Here is a 6,154-nt window from a genome sequence, read left to right on the forward strand (position 1 = left end):
TTTCCATTATGCAAGTGATATCTTCATGATCAAGAAACACGCAGTTTTAGGTTGTGATGCTTGAAATTCATTTCCAATGTCACAGGTCTTCAACTTGCCTTAATTATTCAATAGAAGATTTGGTGTCTTTAAATCCGTATGAAGAACCCAATTTATAATGAAGATATTTGACATCATCCAATATTTGTATCATTAGGCATTTAACTTCACCGTGGCTATAAGGCTGCTTCATTCTCTCAATCAAACCTTTAAGATCATGTTCCAAGTGCTCCATAACCACAAAACTACAATCTAGGTTTTCTATGTTTTCTAGGTTTTATTGGATCTTAGAGAGAGAAAGGAAGAAGAAGAGAGGAGTCGGCTAAAAAAATGGAAAACGAGAGGGAGAGTTGTGCGGGAAGAGAGGGCGCAAAAAAATAAAGGTGGGAAAATAATTTTCTCACCTATTTTGTAGTAAAACGAGGGTGTAACCCGTGCCCGTAGGGCACAGACAGTTCCTTCAAATGCGTTACAGACTTGACAAACTATGTGGACGATCATAAGTTACAACTGAATGACTGTTTCTGTATTTATTCGTCATATCAGTACACTGTTTACCTACTTCAATAGCTAAATCTAGTAAGGACTTGCAATTAAAAGAGGTCGCAGGTCTTCTTTAGAAAAATATCTCATGTTCATCTAAATTGTCGCATTTACGAAACCTGAATAACATTACAGAAATTAATAACATATAACATCACACACTCTCAATGTAAAATCATCATCGTGAAAGATCTTAACAACAAATGAGATAATGATATTGCAACGTTAGCATGTAGCCATATCATTACCCCACAAAGTGAGTTGATGTACAACTCTGGTACATAACATACTTTCTCTAAAAAGATATTGCAATGAGAGCATGTAACCATAACCTATCTTAGCAGGTAAAGAATCAAGTGTTACTGTCATCTACTAGTTTCATGTAACTAGCGAGAAAATAGTCCTGAAAACTAATACTTTTAATAAAGACACAATAGCATACGAATATGTGAGAATATAGATGATCCAGTCTAACGGATGCTCAGTGCAATTATACTCATTTGGTACAACACATAAACATAATATAGATTCTAAATAGATAGTAAACAGAAGCAGTAAAATTACATAAACACTCAAATATGACACAGAAATCAACGACATTTGTAGAAGTACTTACAGATAAAAGAATGAGCTCCGAACCTGATTAGATGTCGTCTTTACGGAACACCATTGTTGCTAATTAAAAGAATGAGCTCTAGATCAGTGCATGTTATAATTTATGTCTTTGGATAATAATATGAAACACAGACGTCAGTGAATGCGCATTCACCGGTGCTCATTCACAAAAGAATAAGCACCTGTAGTTGTTGCAGCTTCTACCCTTGGATAATTCCCCATTCGCGAAATAAATTTTATATAGATAAGACTTGAATACTGTAGCGCCCTGACCTCCGAGTCGGAGAATCAGACGAGTTGGATCGTCGAACAAAGCTAGCAATTTTCAATAGTTGGTTTCGAGTATTTATTTCAGTCGATTCATAGACCCATTGGATATATCTCGAGAAATAATAGATTTTGACTAGCCACATGTAAAGAGCGGACGTTGTTTGGCTATTGTTCTGTACTCGTTAGTTTTCTTTGTGATCCGGTTAGTAGGGTCATATAATTTCTTCATGGTTGGTTGTGGGAGGAAAAGGAAATAAAAGGTTAAATTAAGGTTCATAAGGTAATTAGTGGAGGTTGAATTAGAGGGATATTAATATAATGGGACTTTCTTGTGAAGTAGGTATAAATGGAGGACTTAAAATAGATTAAATGTCATGGCCACTTCACTAAACGACATGTGGCACCCAATTTCCTTACTTTCCAACGCCACCCCATTGGATGCTTACACGTGACAATCAATTGCCACCCATAACCCCACCTGCCTATTTCTCATTTTCATTCTTTTCCCCAAACCCATTAACAAACTTCAGAAAAGATAGTAATAATTGGGAATTAGGGCTTCGAGGGACAGAAACTTCATTCGTTAATTAATTTGCATTTGACCGTCCGAATTCAATGAAATTTGTTCCAGGTAATTCTATTCGACTCGTTCTACATATTTATCTGTTCCGAACTTTCAATTTCGTCCGTATTTGGTGGGTTTATGATAGTTATTTCGATAACTGTATAGTTGATCTAATTTCTTTTGGGATCATGATTTGAAGCAGTTATTCTTTAGTTACTTCGAATGATTTATGTTCAGGATCATGTATAGAATATTATGGACTATTTTGGGGTGTCTATATATAGACGGGTTGATGCCGAATTATTTTACGGTTCGAATTTCATATTTGGGCTAGTTTTGGGAATGAATTGGAATAGAGATGGTTACCCGAACTTTGTCGTATTTCACATAAATTGACAGTTTGAGTCATAGATTCATTTTACTGGACTTGTTATATGGTTTGTCAGCTCATGAAGACTAGGAAATGTAAAATAGAGTTCATGGTTTGTTGGTTGGTTCATAAGGTGTATCAGTTGTTTGATGAGACGTCTCAGTGAATTGTATAGCGCCAATAGGACATTCCTAGTGTAGTTTCATTCGTTTTATGCATTCTTGCTCTGCAAGAGGACTCTTGACAGTTATGTAACTGTCAAATGATCGTTATGCCCTTTCATATTTCAGTAGGACTAATGAACTGCAATAGAGAGCTCGAGGAAAAGTGGAGCTTAGTCAGGAGTATCATTGGAAGCGCAAAAAGAGGTAGGATCCTATGAATCTTACTTGGAGCACGGGTATTCCCCGTTTCACCATTATATATATAGTCATTTTCTTCTTTTTATAGTTCTCTAGTTCAATTTATGATACGATATGATATGATATGTATGTATGTGGTGGGCTCTATGTTATGCATGTTTTTCTTTTCAAAACAAATTGGTTTTTCTGAATAATAATCACATGGAGGCGGAATCGCTTGATCTGTGTGATCGTTTTGTGTGAATTGTAAACACGTGGTGGCGGAATCGCTTGAGCTGCGTGTATAACATGAAGGCGGAATCGCTTGATCTGTGTTATGTGTAATGGTTGTTTTCCGACGGGCATTGGTTGGTCCCCTTGTTTATTTTATGTTATGGATTAGCCATGGATTATGTCAAGGGTTACACTCGGTGCGTGGCCAGCCGTTTGGTAACGACCATTCTAGTTTACCCGGAATGGGGTCCGGAGAGGATGGGAGTTGGGGTATTCCGACCCTTGGAGTGATTAGGGGACTGACCCAATGTCATGCTTGTTTATTTATTCTGCTAAACCACTGGTGTGTTTGGTTTGAATTCTGTTGTGATTGATACTTACAATGTTTTCACCGAAATGAGAAAGGGTGTTTTACCCGAGTTTTCTTAATAAGAAAATACTAATTCCCTGAAAGTGGACACTTGTAAAAGCTTGGCTTTAAACAGGGTTTACCCTACCTTGAGACATGAGAACGTTCTTCTCCTTTGGATTGATGGGACCTTTAGGAGGGCTCTGTTCTTGTAGCTTTGGGAGCCTATCAGATCATTTAATACTATTATAGGTTCATGCATATGTTTGGATATTCTTCGAATGGTCAATGAGTTACCTTGCGAGGAAGCGTCAGATCTGGCCGGAGATAGGACGCGCCTCAAGATGAGATAATTGTATCTCCGTGGGTATATGGCTCTGCTACACGACGATGCTCTTATTGTCGTCTGGGTAAGTCATGACATATTCTAAGCGTATCATTGTTTGGGTGAGATTTACTATTCGATGCGTATTAAGATCACAAGCCAGCCCGATGGGCGATGATGACGAAGGGAGAGTTACGGAAGCTCTTACCGGGGTATTACGTGGATCCATGTGTACACTGCAGTAGTCAAACGTTTGATAAGGCGCCGCCTGCCTACGCACTAACAAAGGCCGAACGGTTCTTCCTAGCCGAATAGTAGGTGACCCCGAATGAGGGCGTATTCAGTCGTGATCTTGGTAAGCTAGAAGAATTATCTTGCTATATTGCTTTGCTTCGTGTGCATATTGATATCTCTGTATATATTTGTATATATGTAACACTTATAACTATTAATGTATTAAAATGTTAATGTGTGTGGTGCGTGTAGGATGTCTAGGTATCCTACTGAGCTGACCTTCGTGTTATCTCATTCTTATTTGTTGTTGTTCAGTTGCAGGTATTGGTGACCCGGAGTGACATAGTTTACTTCGACGGTTCACATTATGTAAGATTATAATTTCTATTATATTTTCAACATAATCACAACATTTATATTATATATGTATCATCTAGAATAGTTAGGATCGTTCTCTCACTTGTTTGTGATTGTACACATGTAAATAGTATGCACATTATCACTTTTTATTTGATGTTATTGCTATTTAGAAGTTTGTGAGATATGTATGAATGTTGACAGGTTTTTCAGGTTTGATATGTTCAATTTATAGAGGAGACTCTGCCCAAATTCAATCTCTTCTGTGAATTGTTCATATAAATGAATTCAAATTGTTTTTATCTTTATGAAAAACTATTTTTGGGTTACATATATTTTCCGAGCATATTTTCGAAAGGTTTAAACTATATTTAATTTTCCGCTGTGTTTGTTCTCGATTTGTAACCCCTGATTAGATTTTTGGCTTGGGTTTATATTTGAAACTAGTTTGAGTTAGTATTAGACCGAGTTTCTTTTATAAACTGCCTGGCAAACCGTGATTCGGAACACGGGGCGTCACAGTTGGTATCAGAGCATGAGTAGGTGCATCGGGCCGACTGGCATCAGAATATACTTCTGTGCAATAATGGGTGAGGCAACTAAAAGTACCAAGGCTTGTTAAATTCGTAAAAGCTTCAAGATAAAATATGAAAAAATAATAATATTGTTGATTTTCTTTTGTTTTATATTTGAGATTTTAAGATTTTGATTTTATCTTTGCCGACTTTTATGTGCTCAGCACATCTGAGTTTGGCCTACGTGAAGGTCCCACTCAGATATCATAATGTGAGTAAGGTTCCTTTAACGGTATGTCACTTACATTGTGATTTTGTTATGCGAGCACATTGCCTGCAGAAGATAGTGGTGACGATCAACCAAGCATTACTGAGGTATGAATTGCATTCATACTAGGTTTAGGTTCATTTCATTAAATGGTTGTGGATGGACTCCTGTTACTTCGAGTTACTCGGAAAAAGGAATACTTGGTGGACGATTTATGTTGGTTGGTTCCTTCCTTGTTGTTGTGCAAGGTGGTATAAGAGGTCAAGAGTTCATAAGCGGCTTTAGTAGAAGATTATGGGTAAGGGCGACATATTGATGTTTTGGAAGTATTAAAGACAAAAGTGTCTGAGAAAGTTAAGTGTAGTTTACCTTTGATAGTATACAAGTTCGCAAAGATCGACAACTGGGAAATGTTAAGAATTTACAAAACGAACATTGACATATCGGTTGATTTAGGACAAGGTAGTGAAAGTAACCAAATCTCCATAGTAGGACAATTTGGAAATCTTCAACGACTCAGAGGAACCAAAGCAGCAAATGGTGTTAACGACAAAGTGTATAACGACAATAACTTTGGCAGCAAAGTTATGGATTAATATGTGTGGTCAACGTGTTCGATACAGATGGACTTGTGGTACAATTTTTTGAGCCTAAGTCACTCGAGCAGGTGATTCTCATATGAAGACATTGCCAGGAGTAATTAACCTAGGTGAATCGGTAATATGAGAAATGCCATCGAGTAATGAAGAAGCTGCAGACTGAACCACTAAAGAAGTATTCTGATCATAATGGTACGACCACAACGCTACGAAGGATTAACTAGATGAGAAGATGAGTCAGACCTTGTATTGTGGATATCGGGTAGTTGTACATATTCCTTCATCTATGATCTTCGAGCAGATCATTCACAGAGTTGAGGTTGACCTTGATCGATTTGTTTCGAGCATGTATTGTTTCAGTTTGACTACAGATAATGTATGGTCTGGTTGAGAGAGAGTTACATGATATAGACACATCTCTTTCTTGACTGTAGTTGTTAGTGGTGAGATTCTGGGGCATCAAGCACAAACCCAAACCCTTTCCAATAGATACTGCTTCATAGAATGGTAATTAGACACATACAAATTAT

The sequence above is a fragment of the Eschscholzia californica genome, unplaced genomic scaffold (genome assembly GCF_041429995.1).
Source record: "Eschscholzia californica isolate CP2 unplaced genomic scaffold, dmEscCali1.0.p SCAF_2, whole genome shotgun sequence".
Lineage (NCBI taxonomy): Eukaryota > Viridiplantae > Streptophyta > Magnoliopsida > Ranunculales > Papaveraceae > Eschscholzia > Eschscholzia californica.